Raw genomic sequence first — 27,929 nt, 5'->3', positions numbered from 1 at the left:
TTACAATGGGACCAGATTTTTCATCCGAGGTAGGTGAAAATCCGACTGATTTAGGTGATGATTTCTATTGGAATTAGGAACAATTAGGGACCTGCAGAAGCCATCCGACTAGAGCAAAAATACGATTTGTGCGACTTCGAATTAGGTGATTTTTACTGTATAAAGCACGGGAAAAATACAACCTACCATGACACTGTATCAGTGTGAGGCCTGAGCTTGTTTCTCTGCAACTCAGTTTTTGCTAGCTTGTGGGTTGGCTGGGTTCGGTACACCAATACAAGCTTTGAATCAATATGGTAGGCCACGAAGGATACACCGGACCCATCCTTCAACCGCATTTGGAGGAGTCTTCAAATTTGGACAGCCTTCGTCAATGTCAATGTCAATGTCAAATTTATTTATATAGCACATTTAAAAACTAGAATGGACCAAAGTGCTTCACAGGCAATACATAAAATACAAAACATCAACACACAAACAAAAATCCAGACAAAAATATAATAACTAAATAGATACAAAATGTCAAGATTTGCTCGAATTAAAAGCCAAACCATAAAAATGCATCTTTAGCAAAGATTTAAATGTAGCAGCAGTCCGAGCTGATCTAATATGAGATGGCAAGGCATTCCAAAGACTCGGCGCCACAACTGAAAAAGCTCGATCACCTCTGTTTTTAAGTCTAGACCTTGGAATTTTTAGGATCATCTGATTGGCAGACCTTAATGTTCTGACAGGAGTATGAACATGAATAAGAGACAAGTACAGAGGTGCCTGCCCAGATAAAATCTTAAAAACATTCAATAAAATCTTAAAATTAATTCTAAAATTAACAGGAAGCCAATGAAGTGAGGCTAAAACTGGAGTAATATGCTCACGCTTTCTGGTCCCTGTTAAAAGTCGAGCAGCAGCATTCTGGACCATTTGGAGCCGACGAAGAGATGACTGAGATAAACCTACATATAAAGAGTTACAATAGTCCAGTCTAGACATGATAAAAACTTGTATGACTCTTTCAAAGTCCTTACAAGAAAGATAGGGCTTTACTTTGGCCAACAATCTCAGTTGGAAAAAACTAGTCTTCACCACAGAACTAATTTGTTTGTCAAAGTTAAGGGAGCCATCAATGATCACACCAAGATTTTTAACAGATTAATGGATGTATGACCCTAAGTGTCCAAGAGAGGCAACAGAGGTCCTCAACTGGTCAGCACAATCGAACAAAAGACTCTCAGTTTTGCTTTCATTAGGATGCAGAAAATTCATGTTTAGCCAATTTTTCAGGTCAGAAAGACAGTTCAACAAAATCTGCAATGAATTTGGAGCATTAGATTTCATTGGAAAATAGATCTGAATGTCATCAGCAAAACAATGAAAAGACAAGTTATATTTCCTAAAAATTGACCCCAGGGGGTCAAAACAGTAATGGGCCCAAGATAGATCCTTGAGGCACACCACAGGAAAGACAGGCTACAGAAGAAGAATATTCACCCATACTCACAGAAAAACTTCTGTTAGTCAGATAAGATTTAAACCAATCAAGTGCTGAGCCTCTAATACCCACACACTGTTCAAGGCGAGACAGAAGAATCGAATGGTTGACAGTATCAAAAGCTGCTGTTAGATCTAAAAGGATTAATATAGCAGGGCTTCCTGAATCAACAGCTATGAGAAGATCATTAAGAACTCTTAAAAGGGCAGTTTCAGTACTATGGTGGGACTTAAAACCAGACTGAAATTTTTCATAAATGTCAAATTCTGCTAAAAAGGCTTGTAGTTGGTTAAAAACAACTCTCTCCAAGACCTTTGATAAAAAAGGGAGCTTAGAAATGGGCCGAAAATTACCAAGGACAGATGGATCTAAATTCTTCCTTTTTAAGAGGGGCTGTACAACAGCATGCTTAAAAGAAGTTGGAACAACACCTGAGCAGAGAGAGGTGTTGACCAAAGTTAAAATACTGGATCCAATAGTACTAAAAACATCATTAAATAAAGGAGCAGGGATACTGTCAGAGCAATTCCCAAGACGTAGTTGATTGACTATGTCCGACAAATAAGGGAACGTAATTGGCTCAAACTCATCAAAAACAGCAGGACACAAGGGGGATATTAAGGGTTCTACAGCAACGAGTGCGGAATGCACAAGGCCAGAAATTTTGTCAGTAAAAAACTTTAGAAAGCTTTCACATAGCATGTTAGATGATGGCTCATGATCTGAGGCCAAAGGGTCAACAAGAGAATTAAAAACTCTAAAAAGATCTTTAGGCTTATGGCTATTAGCAGCAACGAGATTGGATAAAAAGCCAGACTTTGCCTTCTTTACAGCATTTTGATAGATACGCAACATGTCCGGAAGAATTTCATAAGAGACCTGAAGTTTGTCCCTTTTCCATTTTCTCTCTGCCTGTCTGCAGTTACGTCTGAGAGTGCGAATATCCTCATTTAGCCAAGGCTCAGAACGTGTTTCAGAGCGTTTCCTTCTCAGAGGGGCCACACAATCAAGGATCTCCCGACAAGTGCAGTCAAACATAGTGAAAAATTCCTCAACACTGTATTCACAGTCATCCAGGGCATACAAACAAGTGTCTTTAAAAGCAGCAGAAAACCTGGAGGCAGTTGAAGGGTTAAGTGAGCGTTGCCAGCGTGCAGGAGGGGATAAAATCTCACAGCATTTGACCGTGACCGTAAACAACACAGGGAAGTGGTCTGAAATACAGGAATGACAGATTTCACTGATATCCACACATAGGCCATACGACAGCACAAGGTCCAATGTGTGTCCTTTTTCATGTGTGGGACCAGCAACAGATTGACTCAAGTTAAATGACTCTAAGAGATCCAAAAACTCTCCGACCATAGGTTTAGACTCACAACAAACATGAATATTAAAGTCACCAACAATTAAGAAATGGTCATATTTAAGAGCAATTCCTGCGACAAAATGCATAAAGTCCTGAACAAAGTCTTTGTTAAATCTTGGAGGACGATACACAACAGCACACAGCACAGTCATAGGGAAATTTGCCTCAAAAAGCTGCAGCTCAAAGCTGGCACAGCTATCAAACGGAACCTCACGGCAATGGAAGAAGGATTTAAAAATTGAAGCTAGCCCCCCACCTTTACCGGTGGCCCTCGAAGAGCTGAAAAAAATCACAGCAAGGGGGAAGAAGCTCAGAAAACAACACAGTCTCACCGTCATGAATCCAGGTTTCCGTTAGAAACATAAAATCCAATTGGCGTGACGTGAAAAAATCTTTCAAAATAAAAGTTTTGTTCGCCAGTGATCGGAGGAGCAGAATATGGCACCAGCGGAATGGCACCGGATGAGCCCGAGGAACTCGGCACAACTGGACAGAGCCATCGCCAACACACTGCCGATAAGCAGCGAGAACGAGCCTTCATCCTAGCTCGCACACCTCCTCGTTTCCCCCGTCGTCTGAGACACTTCCTACGGGGAGCTGCAGAGGTTCGACGCCACAAGTACACAGGTATGTCAAGCAAGTCCGGTGGACGACTGGCTGACCAGGTGTCAAAGTTGTACATCGACAGAGACGCTTGGAAATCACGGATGTCAAGAAGTGACTGGCGATCATAAACGAGCAAAGCTGTAACATCTTGGCAGAAAAAACCAATGGATACAAAAACAGCAAACTGAACAGGCTAGGTAGACGACTCGCCGTAAACACTGGCGCCATCTTTGTTTCAGATGGCTCCATCTAAAACGCCTCACTATGACATAATCAACCTACAAATTCTGCCTTTGAAGGATGCAGCACAAAGTACTTGGGGTATTCTGTCACACACTGGCAATCTATATATATCATTAATGTGTAAAAAGTCTCAATCTCAGATTTTATAGGCTGTTTCTCTCTCTCTCTCTCTCTCTCTCTCTCTCTCTATATATATATATATATATATATATATATATATATATATATAAAATGTAATTCCTAGTGAATACTTGTGTTGCAAAGAAACACTGCACTCTTGCCACCCTGTGAATTCCTGTGTTTAAACACCTGTGTGTTCCTGTGTGGTGAGTGACATTGAGAACAGCAGAAAGCTGAAACACTCCCATCAATAAGTAATGAAATAAACTCATTATTGCTCAAGTCATTTAAGAGCTTTAGTCTTTGTCCAGAATGGATCCCAGAGCTTCATCCTACTTCAGTGAAGGTCACACAGGTCTAATGATGCCATCCTATAGGGAGTGAAGCTCCACGCACAGTGAGTGAGGGCTTTCCAGAATACTGAAATGAAGGTCAGTTTTCTGGGCCGCCTTTTCCCACAGTGACCATCCCGCCTGGGGAAGAGGAGATGGAGGATGCAATGCAACACGACCGCTGTGCAGTTACGCAAGACCAGGGAAAGTGCAACAACAGCATTGAACCCTGGCACAGAGGAGGGAAAGTGCCAACGGTACACAAAAAGACAGAGGGAAAAGAGGGGGGAGCAGAGTAGGAGGAGGACGGGGTAATTCAATCACATCAGTGTCCTCATTCACAGGACACAGAGTTAGAAACAACTAATGAAATAACCAAAAGCTGAGTCAGATATTTGCTTCTGTCTCACTCTCTGGGAAATGGAAAAAGAGGGGAGACAGAGAAAAGAGATGAAAGCAAGGGCAGAAAAACCACCAGGAACAAAAGTGGACAGACAAAGGCAGAGCAATCCTACAAAACTCCAATACATCAGGCCAAATCATCCCCAACATCCACCATCGCTTCACACTTTAAGAGCACATGCATGATCTCACACACACACACACACACACACACACACACACACACACACACACACACACACACACACACACACACACACACACACACACACACACACACATGATCAGGCCTTAAGCACAGAAGCCTCCCGTTTTCACCATATCCACACTTCCTTCATTGTTGTCCCTGAGGTCCGTAGTGTGATCTCCAGACAGCTGCCCCCAGGTCACAAAAATGGAGCAGGGATCCAGTTCCAAGACTTAACCACGGCACCAACCCTATGATGAGCCAGCTGGGGGTGTTATGGGATTGGAGGAACATCCATTTTTACTGCACTGAAGGCAAAAAAGCCATTAACTCTGCACTGTACTGTGAAGCTTGCATGTTTTTTTTTTTTTGGTTTTCAAGCATTTGTATAATACCAAACCCCACATCTCCTCACGGTTACAACTTTGAAGTCAGTGTAGGTCCAAAACTGCTAATTATGATTCACATGTCATAAACACTGGATGCACCTCTGGTATATTCTTTATTTCTTTAATACTTGGTTTATTCCCTTTAATCAGACACACAAGTCCTGATTTGCAAACAGCTTCCACCTCTTGTTTACAATCCTCCCTGAATTGTTTCTGTGCACTCGTCGAAGAGGTGGTAAATTGACAGTGATGTTGCAGATGCATTGTGAAGTAATTTGTTTCACTTTACTGTACAAAGGATTCCTCACACACCATAAGTGATTGCGTTGAGCAGAGAGCACCCAGTGGCCACGTCAACAGCATATGTGTTGCCTAAATGACTTAATGAGACGTGATCATGACACGCTACAGCGAATGATTAAGAAGCTGGCCGTCCCTGCAGCCCCTTTGCTTCACGTCCCTCTTCAGAGATCCATTATGGCGCAGGCTATCTCGGGAAAATTGCTTACGTGCTTCTGTTAGGAATGTGCCATTTTTGATTTTTCTGTTGAGGAAACGCCAGTTGCACAGGCCAGATGTCCCTTCATTGAGCAGCCAAACTTAGTCCAGAGAGACCACTGGCTGTGAGTCATCTCCAGCCTTTGGAGTTAATAAAAAAAAAAAAAAAAAAAACCTCCCTAAAGCTCGCTAAAGCTCTGTGAGGTGTGACAAAGTGCGGCTGATGTCTGGCTCAGATGGTAGACCTCAGAATGTGTGTGTGTGTGTGTGTGTGTGTGTGTGTGTGTCTCCATGTCTGTGTGTGTGTGAAGGCAGGTTCCCAGCTTGTCCAATCAGCTGTGATCTCTTCAGACTTTCTGAGATCTGAGTCATACCTGAAGCCTCTTTCTTTCTGATGTGCGTTTGTGTGCACCTCCCATTTAAGTAATAATGATTATTATTTCAGTCCTTACAAAAACAGCAACAGCCCAAAATACTCATAGAAATAAATAAATTACAGCAAAGATTTTAATTACGTGGAACAAACACAAATAACGGACTGAAATGGTGCAGGTTGAAAACATTTTTAGAGAGCATGTTCTCAGTGGCAGCACTTTTATAACTAGATTCCACCAAACAAAGACCAAAGAAAATAATAATATTAACAATAGGGCAACACAGTGGTGTGGAAGTTAGCACCTTCGCCTCATGGCGAGAAGGTCCTGGGTTCAGATCCACTGACCAGCTGGGGTCTTCCTGTTTGGAGTTTGCATGTTCTCCCCATGTCTGTGTGGGTTCTCTGGCTTCCTCCCACTGTCCAATGACATGCAGTTAGGCCGTGAGTGTGAGAGGTCGTCTGTGTGTCTGCGTTAGCCCTGCAATAGACAACCTGTCCAGGGTAAACCACACCGCTCACCCTATGACAGCTGGGGGTAAATAGTTTAGGATGTGGCACTGAATAATTCAATAAACTGGTTTCAGTTCAGATGTACTCATTATTTATTTGTATATATTGATATAGCTCATCAAGATAACTATTTAACCATACGTAGGAGCCTGGAGCCTATCCCAGGCTCTATCTGTCATGGGGTGAGAAGCAGGGTACACCCTGTGCAGGTTGCCAGCCTGTCGCAGGGCCAACACAGAGAACAGACAACCACTCACATTCACACCTATGGGCAATTTAGAATGGCCAATTAATCTAACCCCAGTAACTGCATGTCTTTGGACTGTGGGAGGAAGCTGGAGTACCTGGAGGAAACCCACGCAGACACGAGGAGAACATGCAAACTCCACACAGCAAGGGTCCCGGGCCAAGGTGGAATTGAACCCAGATGTTACTCCAGCTGTGAGGCAGTGGTGCTAACCACCATACCACTGTGCTGCCCCAAAATTATGTCAGAGATACAAATTTTGGTGATCTGAAAATCAAAATAATTGGGGTTTGTAATAAATCTTTAAAAAAAAAAAAAACATATAAAGGTTAATAATTGCTGTGTATGTGAGAGTGTTTGTGCAAAGTTTCACTCAGATTGCCCCATTCGTTAAGGCGGAGCTAGGGTACATACAGACTGATTTCAACCTTTCTGTAAGAACACTATATGCACAGGGCCTCATCTCTTAATCTTTATATTTAGGTGTTTTTAGTCCCATTGTCACAGATGTATAAAATGTGTCTTTAAAGATATTTGTGAAAGAATGGGCTGTTCCAAGGAGTTCACTAAATTTGAGTTTGGTAGCTTTTAGGAACCACAGCAACTCAACCACAATGTCAGTTGCAGAGCGGGGTTGCCAAGTGTTGAGGTGCATAGTATGTAAAATCTGCAGTTATTGAGTAGATTTCAATAACTGCAGGCTTCCAAACCTCCTCTGATATAAACATCAGCACAAAAGTTGTGCACCAGGAGCTTCATGGCATGGGTTTCCATAGCAGAGCAGCTACAAATTACTAGGCCACCTACAAAATTACACCTTACAGTGTAAAGAAGGTATCGCGGCACTATGAGCCACATTATCACATCTGGCATTTGGATTTTCAGGCATGAAGCTAGCAGTGGCAGAGAATTTCTGGCAGCAGCCTCCTGCTGGGACCAGTTGTTTCTTATACACACACAAGTTTCTGTTGTGGTTTTAACATCTATGTCGTAAGTTCTTTACTGATCAGCATGAATGAGAAGAGTGTTATCACTTGGTCAAACTCAGTTTGCCTATATGAACACTAAGGAATATAGGTGCTTTTTTCAGTTTGGGCACATTATTTTAGTCATTCATTTCTATTTATTGAGAAGTACCTTGCAAGCGCCCTCTGCTGCACCACAGGCTGAATTGCAGCCAATTTTTGTAACCTGGGAGTGGATTTCCTAGAGCTAATTCTATCATTTGATAGAGTAAAACATATTTAAGATTGTGAAAGCTATATTGTGCTAGCTTCATGAATTTATGGTTGAATCTTGCGTTTCACTGGTGTTTTGTGGCTGCCATATTGCTATGGGACAGCCACCTCTTCTTATGGCCTGCATGCTTTTTGAGGCAGTCCTCATTGCCATCTATCAGGTCCTGTGTCAGGTCTTTGCTGGATTTTTTCCCCTATTTATTAAGGACATAACTTTCAGATGCTGTTCATGTGATAGTTTTTTTTTTTGGGCCTGCCACTTCTGCTTTTGTCCTCCACTTGTCCAGTTTTCTATTTCTTTTTTAAAGACACACTGCACATCATATCAAAATGTACCAAGTTTCCAGGTAACAGCTCTTTGGGAATCACCTTGTTGGTGCAAAAATACTATTTTACACCTTTCAAATTGTGTTACTTTGGCATTTTCTTAGATTCAGCTAAAGAAATTGTAACAAAGTAGTTGTTTACGCAGGCTGCTGGTAACAAAGTGCTGAAAGCTATCATTTCAGACTGGTTCTTTGCTAATATGTCTGTGTGGATCCAACACTGGTTATTCCTTCAGTTACATGCCTTTTTTAATGCTTGAATGATTCATAAACACAAACAAACAAACAAACAAACAAAACATTCATCTGAAAGTGGTCTGGTACCAGGAATAGACTGAAAATGAGTGAAAAGCAGCCAATGTCCAAAAAAAAAAAAAAAAAAAAAGAGAGCCTGGAGAACTATTGCTCCAGGACACCCCATTGTAAAAATCCAGTTAACGCCCCTGATTGTGAACGTATCAGAAAATTACAGTGATATTTATTGTATACAGTGGGTGCTTGTGGCGCTTGTGTTCATTGCCAATTACTTGGAATAAAAATGTTGCGCATGAAAAATTATTATGCACGCAGCGTGGTGCGGCATCAGCCGGTGATGAGACACACACATCCAGCTATTTTACTGCCAAAGACAAAGAGAGAGAGAGAGAGAGAGAGGAGGGGAGGGCTGTGCGCAACGTTGGTGCCAATGGGCGCAGCGCTATCTAATTAAACCCCTACCACGTAATCCCAGCGACACCATCCCCCCCAGTTTAAATCCACTCCGCCGGCGCATACCACTTAAACACACTCCCCTCCGCTGCCGTCCTGTCCAGTGCTGGCTCCTGGAGGAGAGAAAGCGCCAACCGCTGCCGCAGCACCAGCTCTCCACAGCAGCACCACCACTGCTGCCTGCACGGTATCATGGTTTGAGGGGCTCGGCTGCTGTATCCAGGGGCCAATAAGTCAGTCACTCAGCCAGCGCGCGTGTGGATGTGTGTGAGCGTGCACTGAGAAGCAGCAGTAAGAGCACGCGACCGGTGCAGCGACGCTATCCAACCAGGAGCTCCGGAGGAAGTCGCAGAGAGCGAGCCGAGCATCCCCGCATCTCTCCCCGGCTGTCCTGCAGCAGGGATACCTTCCTCTCCAGCACCGACACTGCCTCGCCTATTCGGGTAAGGAAGCGGTTCGGCGTTATCGAGTCTGTTTAGCCTGCTTCTGTAAATAATGTTTTCTGTTATTCTACGGCTCATATTCAGTTTCTGGAAAGCGGCGCAGACGCTTTTGTTTACTCGCGGAAACTGTTCGTCTTCCGGCTGTGTGGTGCCGATAAGCCGCTGAACAGACCGAGCCGAGCTGAAAATATTCCCGCCCGTAGTGTGTGTTTTCGGGTGCGTGTGCCGTTCTCCGGACGTTTCTCTAAAATAAAAGGAATTAAAACCAAGGCTGTTTGTGTACAGCCAATAGAGTGAGAGCAGTGTAGGCCTGCCATTTTTATGAATGATTTTCACGCGGGGCAAAAGGATGGAGGCGCGTGGCGCTTCTGTGGAACTTCCTCCCCTCCTCTGAGGTCTGAGCTTCAGGCTGCACTGAACTCCTTCGATAAAGAGAGAGCATCTTTATTTGCTGACTTATTTCTAGCCTAGTGATAAATGCATTACTAATTAATGACTGAGTGCAAAGTATTTCTTACACCGAATCGTGCTGTTGACTTGTAAGCTGTAATTTTGCCTCATGGGAAGTTTATAGAAATATCAAACACATTGCTGATCCAGATGGGGCACAGTGTACTGGGGGGATTAAATTGTCATCCATCATGAAGGTGTTCAGGATCAGGGGTGTTTCAAGGTTTTTCTTTTTTGTTTGTTTTGTTTGTTCAATGCAGTGGCACAAGATGGAACCACTAAACAGTGAGTGAAGGGGCAATGGGAAATCCAGAAACTTTATCAAACATAAATATCAAGTCAAACTACTTGAACATTGGCAAGGTTTAATTATGGGTAGACCTCCTGCCTGCATAAATATGCATTATGAAACGTGGCTACCTCATAGCAGTATAACAGGCACACTGAGGCACAACATTCAAACTGGAAGTGATGAAAGGTCATAAACAGCAGTAAATATGCTGTGGGAATTCATAGATGCAAGGCCACCTTTGCAGAGTGAAGGAGTGGACCAAACCAATGAGGCACATGTCAGTTTTTCACTTAAAATTATATTGGTTTGCATCTATAGTTAGCAATAGAGTACCTATTATTATTATCATTATTATTATCACTGGGATCTGTTCTTCCCCCACCCTCTAAGCCACTCTTGAATGATGAATGAGTAGCTTCACATGACGTTACGTTGAACTTTGTTTTCTTTTAAGTTTGGAAGAAGTTCCACAAAAAGGCTTTTTGATGGCTGCAGTCGTCTTTGGTTGGGCTTGTTTTCACTTATTTGTACAGCAGCATCAAATTTGACTGCCTATGAGGCCCCTAATAGCTAGTAGCCTATTTTTTATTTATTTTATTTTATTTTTTGCACATTACATGACCACACTTCTTTTGGCACTAGTACCACATTGCATCCTACCACCCAGTAGTAAAACCAAGGGAAATATATATTTTTAAAACAAAGGACAGTTGACTTAATGACTGTTTGACTATTATAAAATCATTACCACCCCTAAATGTTACATTATTCAACATTACAGAGTATTATTTACAATGATGAAGGGGGAAAACAAACTTCAGGGTGGGGTGGTGACACCCCAGACTCCCACATTTTAGGCACACGCCTGTTTAGGACCTCTGCTCTGCTTTTCCTTAAGATAACACACACCACCTTCTGCTGTGCTGCACTGATAATGTGACACATTGTCCTCTGCCTTTTCTTTCCTAAATGCCACCCAGCCATTGCTCGCCTTCTGTATAATCTTTTCAGATTTACCATCAGGCTTGGCACAGGGCACCAACAAGCAAAATTTGTGCAGGCAGTCAGAAATACTCAAAGGAGCCACATGATTGGCAGCTCCTGGGGGTGAACGCCTTTGTGGTCATTCTCTAGTTGTCATTTAGGGCGACTAATGATGAGATAGGCAATAGCGTGGCCATTTTAAGCCCAACCCCAGGTAATGGGAATGTGGAGGCACGGCCCCAACAAATTGATCTGTGTTTGGGGTCTGTGATGTAAGGGAAGCTGCTGAACTCCGTTTAAAATGGGCAGAATTGTGCTGCTCGTGTTTTTTGGTGGGTACAGGCAGCATTTAGCCTGCATCTGCTAGTCTAGTTGTTACATAAGAAGATAAATGTGCGCTGGAGCAATACTCTCTCAGTCACTTGGACTCATAAGCACACTCGCCTGCACACACACACACGCACACACATACTTCTAACTCATGTGCATATACGCAACAAAAGCGGTTTTAACCCTGAAGCACCTTGCAAATGATAGATGTCATAGTCAAGGTGTATATCAATGAGGCAGGTGAACTACAGAGCAAAAGAAATAGCCTTATTAGTATCTCTTACTCTCTTTGGTGGTTATTTCATGCATCTCTCCTGTGTGAATAATGGATTCCTTTCTATGTTCTGTGCTGCAGGCTCTCACATTAAGAGAAACAGTGCAGCCTTGATCATTTAGGTGACCCTGCTCTAACATGATGCCACCAGAAAGTCTTGACAAGAAGCTCCTGACTGCATGTATGCATGGGAATACATAAGTACGCAGCCTCAAAGTCACTTTCAATTAAGGTTGCAGTCTTGTTATGTGAAGGCAGATCAGATATACAGCCTCAGCATCTTGGAGCTCTTTCTTGAAGAGACACAAGCAAAACCCGTGAATGTGACTGAGGCTGGGAAACTTTCATGGATCCAAAGCGGCTCCAGGGTTAAAGTTGGGTTAAATATCCCGCCCCCGCAAAAGCCTACTGTTTGTACATCTTCCAGTAACATGATGGATATGAAAGGTCAGTGGATTTTTTTTCCCTCTGAAGAGAACTCCAAGGCATTTCCAGGAAAAAAAAAAAATCAAAACACAAACAAGACATATTCATTATGAGAAAAGAGCAAAGAGAGACTTCAAGTCAGTGTAAAATGGATCTGTGGTCTGTAGCATAACGCGCTAATGGAGGGAAATGGAAATCATTCTGTTTATCTTTTACAAGAGTGATATTACAGTTAATTAGCAAAACCTGAGCAGCCACTTTCCCATCAAGCATTATAACTGAATTTTAATGATGCTGTTAGGCACTAATGTACACGAGACTTTATTCACTAGAAAATATGCATTGTTCAAAAGATTCAAACAACTTTACATTTCTCTGATATTCGACATCTTTCAGATGTTTAATAACAGCAGTGCGCATAACGTGACTCGGCTACTGCTGAGTGTCTCACTCTGACAGCTGAGGCGCCGCTGTGCGCTCCCATCTCCTGCCAACAATCAGCATATTTTAAAGCCCCTGAAAACAGTCAAATCTTACATATTTATAATAAAAAAAACAACTCAATCACTTTTATAGTCAAAAAGTGAGGGTGAGTTTTTTTTAATTAAATTTGAACAGGATTTTTTTAGCTAAACAAACTGTTCTTCACCACATGTTGATTCCTTGATGTGTTGACTCAATTCACCCTACTAAAGCACCACACTCTCCTACTTAAACCACATAACTAATAAAACAAAGTATTTTTAATGCCACAAGGCAACAAAGTAGTCTAAAATAGATTTTAATTCATTTGGATTATCTATATAGTGCTGGTAAGTGATTGTTATCTATATATTTTGTAACAATTTTACATTGATTAATATCACTATAAACCTTGATTGCTCTTACAGAGCCATGCTTTGTTTAAGTTAATGCCTCAACATGTTGGAAAATTATTTTTCTGTGATTTAAAAAGTATCATGGGACCACTCTGCTCATAGTTCAGTTAAAAAGACAAAAGCTCAATTATATAGGTGGAATTTCAAAACTGAAGCAACTGACTGAGATGATCTAACAGTAAGTGTCGGAGCTGAAACAGTAAAAGCGCAGTCTCATAGGTACTCTCTGTAAAAAGCATTTTTAAAAAAAAATAGTTTAAAGCCCTCTAAAATTAGTGTAAACTATCAAGAGCTAAGGTGTGTGTGTATGTAATGGGTGTGTATGTAATGTAATGTAACGTAAGGTAATGGGCTTCAGAGATATCAACTGAAGTTGAAATGGGGCCAGGCTGTAGTCTTGTGTAATACCACTTTAAACCACAAGATGGTAGAGCAAATCAGTTTAGGACTCAGTCACACGGGCTTAGAGAACTGTTGGCGACCCCCTGGCAACAGCTGGTCGCAAGGGAAAAATGTGTATTCTCTGACGCATTTGTGAGTGGTTGCGGGAGGTTGATGGCTGTTGCTAGGTGAAATTAGTTGCAAAGAAGAAGCTGCACCAAAAACCTCCTTGTGATTGCTGTGGTCGCCTGACTTGTTGGCAAGTGCAACACATTTACTTTGAATGTAAACTGCAAACGGAGACCATTTACATTCAGAGTAAATGTTGTGCCTTACCACTGCAACCAACACATTTCAGAAGGTGCAGCTTTTACTTTAAAGGCAAACCTTCTCCATTTCTGGTTTCCGTTACACTTTCTCACTTTCACAACCACTTGGTGAGTAGTTTGCAAGCTTTTGCAGTTGGTGTCTTCCATATAAAATACTGGGCACAAAAACTCGTGACCGAAGCGGTCATAAGGAGAATTTTGGTGCAGCACTGTATACCTCTTTGCAACCAATTTCACACTAGTGACTGTCAGCAACCCCTTGCCAATCTTTATCTAAATGTCTACTTTTACCAAGCCCAACACTTCCTCACTGTAACACAAGCATTCTGTAAAAAATATTCAGTCAGTCTTAATATAAAATTATATAAAAGTACCCTGATGACATCAGTATAACGTCTCAGGGTTACATATTAATATGACACTCATCTAAAGCCACTATAATTTCTTTAAGACTGAGTAACATTTTTGATTGCATTTCATGTGTGAAGTCAGCAGAGTTCTCCTTCAAAACAAATAAATAAACTGCACCAAACTTCACAAAGAGCTTGAGGGCTGTGAGTAGTGCCACGCTACATGATCATCATGGAATGAGTGGGAATCAGCAACTGAGAGAGAGACATTTTCATGGTTGGCAAGTTATCTCTGCGTGTGGATGTTCTCATGTGATCTGCTAGGGGAGTGGGATGTGGCCTGCAAGGGTTAACACGATGTCCATGCATCCCATGTGCGCTGCCGGCCACATAATCTGCCCTGATCCTAGTGGGGAGGGGCGTCTCCTGGCTGTCAGACATCCAGTCTGATAATGACTGCGATAAGGCCGAGAGAGCAGCTGCTCTGCTGGAGGCGGATGGCTTAAAGCAAAACACTAAAACCCAAAGATTTCACCCATCAGTCCAAGGTGAACCTCGATTTACCCTGGTGGGTTTGTTAGAGCAGCGGTCCGGGTAAATTAGCACAGTATTGTTGTGTATATTATGAACAATTTTTGAATCAAACAAATGAAACAAATGAGCTTAATCAATACTATTGTTCGGGCTCCTTGTTACTAGCTACTCTGTCTCTGGGTTCTGGATTTGGCAGAAGTATTTTGTGATTCTCCTTTTGTCATTTAATAAAAGCACCAAAACAAATTAAATAGGAAAGAGCAGAGAGTTAAAACAATAAAGTAGCTAATGAAAAAAGAGATTGCATGAAAGCAAGAAGAATCTAAGGTTTGAGTGGGGGTTTTATGAAATGACTCTAATTCAGCTTGTTTGCCTCTTGATCTCTCCTTTCCTCTCCTCTTGCCATTAGGAGGCTGAAAGGGCAGCCAATTACTCCCTGAGCTCAGCGTGCAGTTTGGCTAATGAAGCCAGGAGAGGAAAAAAGTGTGAGAGCGGGTTCTTTAGCATAAAAGGGCCACACGCTCTCAACTGATAAGGCAAACACACAGAGAGACACACACACACACACACACTTCAGATCATATCTCAGTGCAGCCTTATCGTCTGCGCCACTCCCAGACCACAAAAATATTTCACTGTCTTTAAGTGATTTCTCTCTGCATCTCTTCCAATCAATCAGATCGCTTCCTGTCCCTCCACAAAAGGCCCTTCATCTAGTCTCTCTCTGTCCATTTCAAAAGGCTCCCTAAGAAGCAAAAAGCAGTTTAATTAGTCCCTCCACTCTAAGAAGCCGTACAGTAGGCGAGAAAACAAAAATATCTTCTGTTTTCCTGGCGCTCCCCTGACTCTTTGCTCCTCTAGGGTTTCTCTCTTAATTTATATGCCTCCCTTCCACCTGAGCGTAATGTGAGGAATTTTATGGAAGAATAACCACCAGCTGTGTCTCCACCTCAGTCGCATAAATATAAACAGAGTGGTGGTTGTTGTTGCGTCCGTGTTTCTTATTTATGTATTATGATATATGTCGCTCAGGTTGTGTTGTAACTGTGTTGCGCACGAGATAAAATGTTCCGGTGACAAATTCAACCCGTGCCTCGGCAGCGTCAATTAAGCTTCGCTCCCCACCCCATCAGTAGCCTTTTGCAGGGTTCTCATGACAATAACAGAAGGCCAATCAGAAATAACAAAATCGATCTGGCGTCGGCCGGTTTGGATGCATTTACAAGCAGCTGTAATGACTGCAGACTCTTTTCTTCGGCTGCTGGTGCAATCACATAGCAACCTCTGTCTGCCAAGCTGTGAGCAAAAGAGCAGTATTATTCAGTAGAGTCTGTTCAATTACTGTAAATGCACTTCCTGTCTCTCAGGCCACGGCATGATGCTCTTACAGTGTGAACAGCTTTTTCCCCTCTTCCCTCATTTGACCCAGCCGTTTGTTTGTTTCTGGAGATTATTTTCTTTCGTCTCCTTTGCAACTGGGAATATGACTTTTTGCATACTGACTGATCACACTAATGAGCACGTATTGATGCTGCTGCTGCTTCGAAGCTGTTGGTTTGAATTAGTGCTAATCAATGGCATCATATGGGGAGGGAATCAGATGGCTCTGTGGACTCCCTGAGGGTAACTACCCACCGCAGCGCTCCCCTGAGTACTACATACCTTTAGGGGCTTTCTTTTTCTGTTTGCATTCACGCTGCCAATAGGAGGTCTAGTGTGACATATTAGTCGGCATAGCAACAACTAGACCGCAACCTCACCAAGAAGTTGGAGGACTGGTGTTATTGGTAATATTCCCCCAAAAGGAACTGTCAGAAGGTGGCAGTAATGCTCCTGAAAATTGTGTTTACACGCCACAATAACGTCTAGCATCAATATGGTTTAGCACAGGGATCCTCAAATCCAGGCCTCGAGGTCCAGTGTCCTGCAGGTTTTAGATGTGTCTCTGCTTCAGTACACCTGAGTCAAATAAAGAAGTCATTAGCAGGACTCTGGAGAACTTGACTGCATACTGAGGAGACAATTCAGCCATTTGATTCAGGTGTGTTGGATCAGGGACACATCTAAAACCTGCAGGACACCGGACCTCGAGGCCTGGATTTGAGGATCCCTGGTTTAGCATGTGTGTTGTGGTGACATTAGAAGCTGCTTAACAAACAAGAGAAACATGCAATACCAAAGACTACAGCAGTTAGAAAGAACTGACAAGTAAATGAAAATGAGAGTAAACGCTGAGTAATGTTAGTCTGTTAGCAGTTAGGTTGGCGTGAGATCTAGTCAAATAATTGCCTTTTTTTATTCACAATTTTTATTTTCTTTATTTTAGTATGCACATGCCCATCTCTACCACTGAAGCCTTTGCCAGTCTGAAGCAAAGGGTAACATCTATTAAACTATACCAGTTCAGATGCACTCTGGCTGTTTTCAGATTCATCACATTGTTCCACTATGAATATGAATACCCAAGGTAGTTCAGAGGAATTAGTAGCAGAGAGCTAGCTCATGTCCTGCTATGATGGCACTGCTTATGTTTGCATGTTTTTTCTAATATGCCAGCTGCCTGTGCTGCAGTAATCGAGGCATTCTTACATCTAGAACAATCAGTTACATCACTTAAATGTTCCTCTAGAGAACATTTAATCATAAGAATCATTTAATCATCATAAAAATGATGAAAAGATTCCTCTGGTCTGAAAATACCTGTTGATTCAGGCCAGGGCTGAGCTGGTGTCGTGTAAAATGCCTGATATTACAGACATTATTCTTTTCATTCATTCATTTTTTTTCTAATTTGTTGGTGGACTTATGGGATCAAACATCATTCTGTGACTTCATAATGATAATGGATGAAAGTGCGTGAACAAACAGTAGCAACAGGTCATCAAATTTTTCCCTTTTATTAGTTAGCAGTACAATAGGAAAATAGTATTTCTGGTTATAATATTCTGGTTCAGGCCATATCTGAAATTACTCACCCTGACAATCCCTGACAATCTGTGTCATAATCACATTTATAAAGTAAAGAAAATGTGGTCATATTACACTGATAAGTAGTCAGCTTTTGATACTTGTGAACATTATGAGTTTTGCTTTTAAACCATCAGAATATCCTATTGTGCAATCAATATTTACTTCATAAACATACAAAGTATGCCTGTTGACACTTTATTTACTAATAACCCAACTTTGAAACCTATTGTAGTTCCATTACATGCATTAAATACATTATAATCAAGATGTACACTAGTCAGCTAAAGGAGGCTAGAGTTCTGCTGATATCTTTATTGAAGTGTATAGGATGGCCTATTTTTTTGAGTAGACAGAATAAAATATATTCTGTGTCTTTTCATCATCCAGACAGTTGAGAACAGGAGTGCCTTTCATCAGGACAAACCTGGACATAAAAGCAACGCAGGAGTTTAACCCAACACGTTTGACAAGCCACAGAATCACAAAAAAAAGTGAAAATAATGCCACAAGCTGCCACAGGACTAAGTCATTTATACAATGCAGTGATTGTGATTTCTTTGCAGTGGTGAATACAGTATTGTGTTTGGCCAGTAACCTTTCAATAACTTAGCATGTGATGGCTATGATGGGTGACAATGGGTTGAAATTAAAAAGTTAGCCAAAGCCCCTTACTTGACTCCCCCTACTACTCCAGTGAGCATCTTCAGCCTGCTCCTTTCTGCTGCTGCTGCCACCAAATAAATCTGATCATTTCTGCATTAAGAGGCATCACTCCTCAGTTCTTCTATGCAGCATGTTATGTTTGTTAGTTTTTTAAGTATTTTTGAAAGCATTACAGGGAAAACAGGCAGGATGTGCATGTTGAGATAAGGGGGAGGGTGCAACATCTGACATAATGACAGGCATTATTTAAACTATGCTAGAAAAGCAAACTGTACAAGCATCTCCTTTTCTTTCTAAAAAAACTACATGTAATAGCTTCTCCTGTTTCTTCTGCCATGACAAACATGATAGGCTAATTCTTTTTCAAAGTACCCTTGACTCGGGGATTGGCTTAGAGCTGGAGTTGGTCCCTGGGTGCTGCACACAGCTGCCCACTGCTCTTAATACTTTGGTTGGGTTAAATGCATACATAGAAACATTTTGCTTACAGGGATTAATAGGATAACCTTACTTAATTTAATATGAATGCAATCTAAACACTCTAATCCTAAACTAAGTTGCAGATTTAATGCCATTCCTTTCATTTGTGGTGCTTGTGCTGCCTTGCTGAATGTTACATCAGAGCTTTCTGTCTGTGCCTCTGGATAATTTTCTCTTTCATATTCAAAGTTGCAAACTTCACAATTCTTTAAAAACCGATCCAATAACGTCCCATCCATGGGATCTAATGTTAATGTTAAGAGTGCTTCTTATTCCAGATTTCACTTGTCTAACATTACTGGTGTTTGGGCTCTGGGACTACATTTAGTATGATTAATGCTACATATCACCATTGGGGTTGTGTCAGGAAGGACATCCGGCGCAAAACTCTGCTAAGTCAACCATGGGGAGCTGCCCACTGTGGTGACCCCCTGTGGCAAGGGAGAAGCCTAAAGTAGCTTTAATGTTGCCATGTTGCCTATGATGACAACATAAGTTAGCCCTGTTTACACGAGAACATTTTCTCTTTTTTGTGGCCACAGCAGCTTTAATGGCAATGCAGGAGAAGACACACGGGCAAACTAGCTACAGGCCGAGACTCGAACCTGCACCGCAACGAGGCATATGCATGTGGAGTCCCTGAAAACAGTACAATTTGAAAACGGGTTCAAGAGTGTAGCGTTTTCAAACGCTTCGTTCTCCATCCATCCATTCTCTTCTGCTCTCTGTGTAAACGACTAAAACACTACTTTTTGAAAACGGAAGGTACTGCTGCATCCAACTGCACCACCAGCTTGTGGCCTGGCATCGGAACTACAGTTTTTGAAACGTTTCCATCTGAATGTGTTATTTTTTGAAAACGATACCGTTTCCACTGGATCATTCATGTATAAACGGAGCCTTAATCTATTCACCAAAAGTGCCCCAATACCTCAACTTTGGAACATGAGACAAATTCACAATGCAATAGTTTATAACTTTAGCTAAATGACTTATGATGCAGTTAAGAGGAAAACTTTGCATCGCTGCAAACTACTTCATGTATGGATTAGTGATGCATTTATTTTTAAGCATGTCTTTGCAGGTGCATCATGCAAAAAGAACAAAAATAACCTAGTTTACCTAAAGGACAATAGGATAGTCCCACTTAAGTGAGACTATAGACTGCATATGCTGCAGTATGGTCACAGCTTCAGGATCTGAAAGTGAATCCAGTATAGAAGTTCCTTAAAGCTGTATTCTTTCTAACAGCCAATGGATGGGGACTTGTCCAGTTTCAAAAAGAAGTCTGGCTGTATAGAAATCTACGTGAAATAACCCTAATGCTGTCTTACTCTGAGACTGCAGTTAAAATATTTCCTGACAAGTTTGTGGTCTCAGTCTTCAGTTCTGTGTTTTATATAGAACAACATGATGATTACAACATGATGTTTGTTTTGTGAATTTTGGTCATATTAGAGTAAAAAAGGAGAACAAAGCAGGGTACACTGTAGGGTGGGCCTACCTTGTGACTGACAGGATGCAACAAATATGAGCATACAGTGTCCCTCTGTTTTCATCACATCTGACATAAGCTTACACCAACACTCCAAGTTGAGGTTTTGCATTATGGACTGAATTTGTTTTTCAAAAGCAAGTTTGATCTTTGCTTTTGTTCTTGTAAATCAGATATTACATCAAAGTATGCTGATTTCTTGGGGCTTTATGCAATTTTTTTCATAGGCACTTTTTTTCCCAAAAGATCCCTCCTTGAATTTGAATGTTGAATACATTAAATATGCACTGCTTACAAGTAAACAACAAACTTTTACCCTGGTGTAGTAAAGAATCTCTTTCCCAGTGGTTGCATTATAAAAATGAGAAACCAGAGGAGCCGCTAAGCAGCACAAATACTTTCCTCAGTATCAGCAGACTGATGTGTGAGCTTCACAGCCTGCAGGAGACAAAGAGGGAGTAGGTAGAGTGTCAGAACAAGAGAGTCTATAAGAAAGAAACATGGAGTTGTCTGAACGTGTGAGCGTGCCCTGCACTTCAATACTCTGCAAATCACAGCACTGCATTGTGGGATATCTTCATCACGCAGCTATCGGTGTGACACGATTGCTTCTGAAGGGGAAATTCTTGCTGAGCTGGCTGTCTGCCTTCATGGCACAAGTTGAGGGTGGGCTGGAATTTTTTTTAATACTTCTTTTGTTTTCATGGCCAGTTCAGTAAATCTGAAAGTGAGACATCTATAGTGTGGGGACGTGTGGTGAGATAGTTTTCTAGCTATCCCTGTATCTCCTGTCCCAAGCTTATGCCATCTCTGCATATAATACATTGCACCATTCTGCCTTATTTGGGGATTCAAGAAGTATTAATATGTCCCTTTAATGTAAACTTACTGCTTGCCTTTGCCCTCCAGCAGACCAGGGCAAGCAAACCTACTGCATGTTCAGGGACGCATCATCAGTTACATTCAATCAAATATCGCTGTGACGAGAGTGAAGTCACACCGGAATAGGCAAGGCTGAGCAGGAGTTAGATTATGGTTGTGAGAACACAAAGTGAGGGTTAAATCCGCTTTATGTAAGTATATTCGTGGGCAGAGTCCTTTGCCTCATATTAATATGGTGACTTTAGGGCAGGAACTCTCCCTCTTTTGCAACAGGGATATTCATCAGAGCTGGAATCGATGTAATCGCCAAGTATAACACACTAAAGGGATTTGTGGATCTTCTTAGGACAACTTTGCATTATGTAGACCTAATAGGATTATTCTAAATAGCAGCCAAAGACACGCTATGAAGAGTAAATATTACATTTTCAATTCAGCAAGGCTTTATTGGCATGAAAGTTTTAAGAAGTAATATTGCTAAAGCACTGGAAAAACATTTGTCTAAATGTTTGGATGGTTTACAGCGGAAGTGATATGAATAAAATTAATGTTTTTTCTCGACATACTGTCAGATAATGTGTGAAATTAAGCAATATGGCACCTACAGTTCTCCTACACATGATCTGTAAACAGAGACGCTGCCAGGTTATATATATATTTTTAAGTTCCATTCAGTGCATTCTGTTGTATGAGTCACATACTGTATTTCCAAAGGATGTGTGAGCGCCATATGATGGATGATGTGAGGTGGAATTCATCCAAGAAGTATGGTGGGATGTTGCTGGTGATTTTCATTGGACGATTACCAATCTTGCAGAGAACATACAATATCGGCCCGAGAGATGAGGTGGAGGAAGAATGAAGGGAGCCACAGCCAAAGCTGCACAGAGGGAAAGAGAAAGAACAAAAAAGTGAAACGGGTCGTAACCTTGTCGTCAGTGTTTGTGCCAGCTAGCAGCTGGAAAAGACTGATGCTCCTGCCTCTCCCATCTGCCTTTCACAGCCCCCCCCCCCCCCCCCCCCCCCCCCCCCCCCAGCCCCCCATCAGCTCCACATGACCAAAGCTGCTTCTTGCTTTTCTTTTTTCTGTCATTTATATGGTGCTGTTCATCCTTTTTGCACAGATATTCCTCACTTCTAAGACTCATTAAGATCTCTTTATGCCATAACACACATTATGCAGAAATTTCCACAGTTCTTTACAACTAATTTGATACCCAAAAAAGATATCAATAAAACGAATGCTTTTCTCCTTCAACTACATTGTTTAACCGCTTAACACTGTGTTATGATCGGTGATGACCCTAAACTTAACCCTGATTGTGTGCTGTTTTTTTTTTTCCTTTGGTGATCAGAGGGCAAAAAAGTAACACACATTAAAAATTATTTGCATTAAAAAAAAAAAAAGAAAATTTCCAAGAAAGTGCATTTGGGTTTTCTCTAAACTGCAGGGTTAAAGTTCAGAGTTAGGGCTGGGGTCACTGATGATGAGTTAAACTGTATCCATACAGGAAGCAGTTTGCAACAATATAGCATCCAGAGACCAAGGTGGATGCTATATGGGGGAAAAAATTTTGGTGATGAAAAGTGGGCGGGTCTCGAGATCCATTTTTCTCAATTTCACTACAAATCATAGCTCTAGCTCTACTCCTAAATGGGTCACCAGAAACCTGAATCTACCAGAAACCAAATTCTATAAAAAGGTTGGAACCCAGATCCTAACCTTAATTCTGACTTTAAACCTAGATGTTAATATTACTGCAGTGTGTATGAAAATTTTTAAAAAACAACTGTAATAATTTTATCATTCAAATTCATCTTTGTTATTCTGTGTGCCTTTTGGTAAATTAAATAAACTTAAAACAGAAGTGCATGTTGGCACAATATCAATGTTTTTGTTGTAAATCTCACTGTTAGTGTTATATTTCACTGTTATCGTATCATCCATACTCATGATAAGGACATAAATGATCATGTTATCACAAAAAACATGAAAAAATAAAGTGTATTAATATGAAATCACCAAGTAAGGGCACTGCCAAATCAGCTCTGACTGACGTGTACTGTGACTGAGTAAAGCATTTTAAGGAAAAACTTTATCCAGATTAAAATGGGAAGTGCCGCAGTGATGCCTGATGTCCATGAGGCTGTCTTTTCTTCCGTACTCATTTCTCATCTCAGAGCAATCCTTGACCTGAATAAGCGAATAATTGCCTTCAGCGACAAAGGAAGGAAGCCGATGCTTGGAGAATAATTACCAGCTTCATTTTGGGAAGTGTGTGTGTGACACTGCAGTGTGTCTTTCTCTCGTAGAACTCTTTCACGTGGCTCTGAGTGTGTCCTTGGGGCTAGTGCAGGTTGCTGCTCTGGGACATGAGCTAAAATACACTGTAGTGCTTCGAAAGCTCCTCACCCTGGAGGTGTCTTTCTGTAAGGGATGTCCCGGTTTTTCGAACCCTTGGAGAGCTCCAAAAACGGTGCGGCCCAACGTTTCTTTCCCTATTCGGTACGTACAAGGCATTTCACTTCCCAGGCAATGTGATACTGCCTGCAGGTTGAAAGGAGAGAGGTTTGATTCAGTATCCTGTTTAACTTGCCGTTACAATATCATTTACACTGTAGCTAAAGCTAACCACAAGCCTTTTCTCCTGATGCAGGCAGGTTTGTACCTACATTAGATTAAAAAAAATTGCATTATCATTAATGGGTATGCATGCTGTTTTTGAGAAGGCAAAAGCAAAAGAGAAATGTGAATAGTTTTTTTTTTGATATTTGTCAGTTAGAATGATTATATTTTTTTCCCCTGATTGCCAAGACTTGCATGAGCAATTCAATAAAAACAAAAATTACATATTCTGATTGCCTGATGTTACAGTTAGGTTTAGGATCATGGTTGGGGCCATTGCCAATAACTTTGACAGCAGAGGGTTAAATTTGAGGTGTCTCATTAGTCCATATGTAGCTTTTAAATAGTCAGGTAGCTAAAACCAGGACACTGCATGGCACATCTGAACCCACTTTTAGGTAGCTTGATAATGAGGAGAAAGGCCACAGGGCTAGGTTCTAGGTTCTGTTGCCAGTTTGCATTGGCAGGAGCAGGACAGAAAGATCTAGAGCAGTGATACCAGGGGAGCACAAACAGCAGCACACTAGGCCCAAGGCATTTACTGAAGATCAAGGGCTGTTAAAAATGACAAACTGACACTGGAACTGGTTTAGAGTGGACAGAAGATGCTGGATGGCGGGGGGAGGGTAAGAAAAGGGAGAGGGTAAATGAAGGGAAGACGGGTGTGGTATGTCAGCAGATCGATTCCAGCTAAGGATAGAACTATATCAGGATCCTCCTTCACCTTAGCGACAAGAATAGCTGCACTCGCGACTCCTCGGGGGAAATCTGTGGATGCTATAGATTTGTTTAGCGAACAGTTTCACAGACACAATGTCAGTTATATCCTTGATGGTGATCTTGGAATACTAGAAGCTAGAGTTGGAAAATTTGCTCCATAGTCCAGTCATCCTTCATCATTGTGGTATTGCCAGTGACTAATAGCATCGCTGCCAGGGCAGCAGAGAAGGTTAATGTGCAGCCATTAGGGTTGTGATATCTACCCTCTATAGTGCACAATGTGGGGCCCAAATGAAAAACAAACTAAAGAAAGACGCGTTTACACGTTGACAAAGCTGACTGATTTACTGCAGTAAACGTAAGTGGACGGATATGAACCAAACACCTAAAAGAGTATTAAGAATAACAATTGCTGGCTCTTTACTTTTTAACCCTACTTACTTACTACTTTTTAAACTTTTTATAGGTTCACTTTATGGTCCACTTTGTTTTTTTTCTTTGTAAAATATCTCACCTGCTGCCGTTCACACACACACACAGCAAACAAAATCATGGTGGGGAAAAAAGCTGAGATAAAGGAGTGTCTGCAAATGCAGTCACATTAAGCTCCGACTTAAAATCAATCAAACAGACAAAAATATCCTTCTGTTTCCTGTCATTTGATGATGTTAATGGATTGTGTAGCCACTCCACACACATATTTATTTCAAAGCATCCACGCATGACCTTGTGTACTTGGCTGTGCGTGCCCAGACATGTCTGTGTTCCAAGTGACGGTTACATATGGAGATGCGACATGAAATTATAGTGAGGCAGATTCAGTTTACTGATGACATTATTTTAATGTGTAAATGACATAAAAATCACCTTGACTGGCATGCTGTCACCTCTCACTTCGACCATCCTAAGTCCCCAACATCATTGTGAATTGGTGCAACCCTACTGGAAACCGTTGCAGAGCTGGTATGGAGGATCTTCTGAACGCCCCTGTAAAATTGCACCGACCAAAGAACATCCTCTGGTTTTATTTATTAAAAATGACCTTTGGCAAACTCCTGCATCAGAACTGGATATGTGTGATTTGATCAGATTTCAAATTCAGACTCGGATGGTTGATGGTTTCTTTCAATAAGGACAGCTAGTTCGTACCAGTGAGGAAAGAAAAGAAAAATAAACTTTCTTACTTGAAATTAAAACTGGTAGAACTTTGGTACAGAACTTCCTGTTTATGTAGGACTATACATGCAAACAAAGACATGTTTTCAGGGCTTTGAATTTCTTCATTTCTACAACTGAAGAGATTTTAGTGTTTAGCATGTCTTAGTACTTGAAAATCAACATCCTCAGCACAGCTGTGATATAGAACCTAATGAAAAGCTCAATACTAACTCATAGCAGTAGTCCTATTACTGAAAGCTAACTTTTTCAGACAGGTGGTTTCTAATATAAGCTTTAAGTTCATTTCACACTGGATGCTTTGCATAAAAATGACACGAAATTCCGAATCTTTCGGATGCGAACTTTTTGTGTAACCTACATACATACCGGATGCGTTGCGTTTTTGCGAATAAATCGCCCTCATAAAACAAATTCGTCCTGTGAAATGATGTGGTTGGTGTGAAGGGCTGCATTAAGAAGAGGCGAGTCCGAAAAATATTTTTAAAGCATGAAATATTCGCACTGAATTTACACGTCCAGTGTGTAAAGGCCTTTAGAGTTTTCTCACTGAACCCTAAGGATGTAGTCAGGAATAGAACATGTAAACAGGGATCCAGAGTCTGGATGAAGAGTGAACTATATTATTAGTGGTGAATAATCTTAAATGACTGATCAAAGTGATTCATAATTTCCACCTCTACTCCGTGTACAGTTCTCCTACATGTGGTATCAGTGGTCAGAATTGCTCCAATAATCTGCCTATAATCCTTAGTCCATCCACAGGAGGATTACCCTGCCCTGATAGCTGTGTGGCTGCTGTACTAGCATGTTAGCATGGCACTAAATGGCTCAGATTATGATGGGTTAAAGGACATTGGGTTAAATGAGAATGGTGCTGCTCAGTCTGATGGGTAATTAATTGGAATTATTACCAGTGTCTCCCATAGAGTTAGATTCTATCTCTGGTGGTGGACGGTTATATGCAGGTGCACACAAAAGGAGGCACATAAGGTGCCCCTCTGCACATACCTTAATAAGCAAGTACTTTGTGAAAAACAAGTAACAGATTAATATTATCGTCTGTCTGTCAAGTGATTTTCTTATCCCGAAGATGGGGTACCAGCTCCACAGGCTGGGACTCTAGCCGGGGATAGCAGTCTTTGTGTTTTTTGCTCTTTGAGCTCAGAAGGACATAAACCAGTTCTCCTGCTTGATTTATAACATGGTGTTAAATTTATGCTGTAGCAATGAAGTAATCCAGTTCCCTACAATGTAGCCTGATGTACACCTTCAAAGAAATGTAACTACACGACACAGCAACGCAGACCTTAGCACCTGTGATAGGTCTGTTTGGTAGTAACAAGCAGTGTAAACATAGTATTGATTAGCATAAAGGTAATATCTTTGTGAAACAAAATATAATTGGCTGTAATTGTATCTAGCTTGCTCATTATGCTAATGCAAACCTAGTATTCTGCAATTGTAGCATTTGTCTCTTTTTTGTAACTCTGATAATCTGTGTGTGTGGGCCCAACCTGCCAGCAGGAATAAACAAGACAGGAAGGGCCAGGGTTAGCTGGTTAGCAGCAGCAGAACTTCCAAAGAGCCGGGGGATTGTCCTCTAGTAAAACTGACTGCGGTTGGTTAATATACCTGGGTAAATAAAGTCTGTGTGTGGGAAACATGACATTTACCTTAAAACAGTTATTGCTTTGGTTTTGAACCACTGGTCAATCACTTCACTACAATGTAGCCATTAGTTTAAAAAAAAAAAAAAAGCAATGAAAGAGTTCAGAACTTTTTGTCCTGGTTGCCTATGATTTTTCTTGAAATGCGTGGATTTTCATATCGGTTTTATTTTGGTGCATGCTGTGAAGCATGTCTGAGAATGGCAAACCTTGCTGACAATGAGTTGGATTATCACGTAATATTGTCTTACCAACTTGCCAGGCTCAGCTGCTGAGGTCAAGTTGTCTCCAGGAGGAAGATGAGCAAACTTGCGGCTGTATCACCAACCCTCACCCCTCCTCCCCCGTGGGAGCCTGGTTCCTGGTGATATAATAGGCTGTCTGAGTGGAGGGCCACGATTCAGCCTGTCAGCAGCTTGTCTCCTGTCTTGGGTTCGCACAATGAGCAGCAGACCCTATGGATTTTCATATATTGTTATGCTCAGGCCCGTGCTAGAATTACACACTTGCTAAAGGTCATAGCGCTGCACAGAGCA

At 41.5% G+C, this 27,929-nt stretch overlaps 1 protein-coding gene across 1 annotated transcript in view; it reads left to right on the top strand.

Moving 5' to 3' along the window:
* Positions 1-9,123: 9,123 nt before the first annotated feature.
* LOC115787895 (hippocalcin-like protein 1) overlaps positions 9,124-27,929 on the top strand; it is a 52,064-nt gene continuing 33,258 nt past the window's right edge. The window contains exon 1 of the mRNA XM_030740681.1: positions 9,124-9,483. The gene's annotated coding sequence lies outside the window, so the exon portion shown is untranslated. The remainder of the gene's footprint in view (positions 9,484-27,929) is intronic.

The sequence above is a fragment of the Archocentrus centrarchus genome, chromosome 11, assembly GCF_007364275.1.
Source record: "Archocentrus centrarchus isolate MPI-CPG fArcCen1 chromosome 11, fArcCen1, whole genome shotgun sequence".
Classification (NCBI taxonomy): Eukaryota; Metazoa; Chordata; class Actinopteri; order Cichliformes; family Cichlidae; genus Archocentrus; species Archocentrus centrarchus.
This window is presented reverse-complemented; position numbering and strand designations above follow the sequence as displayed.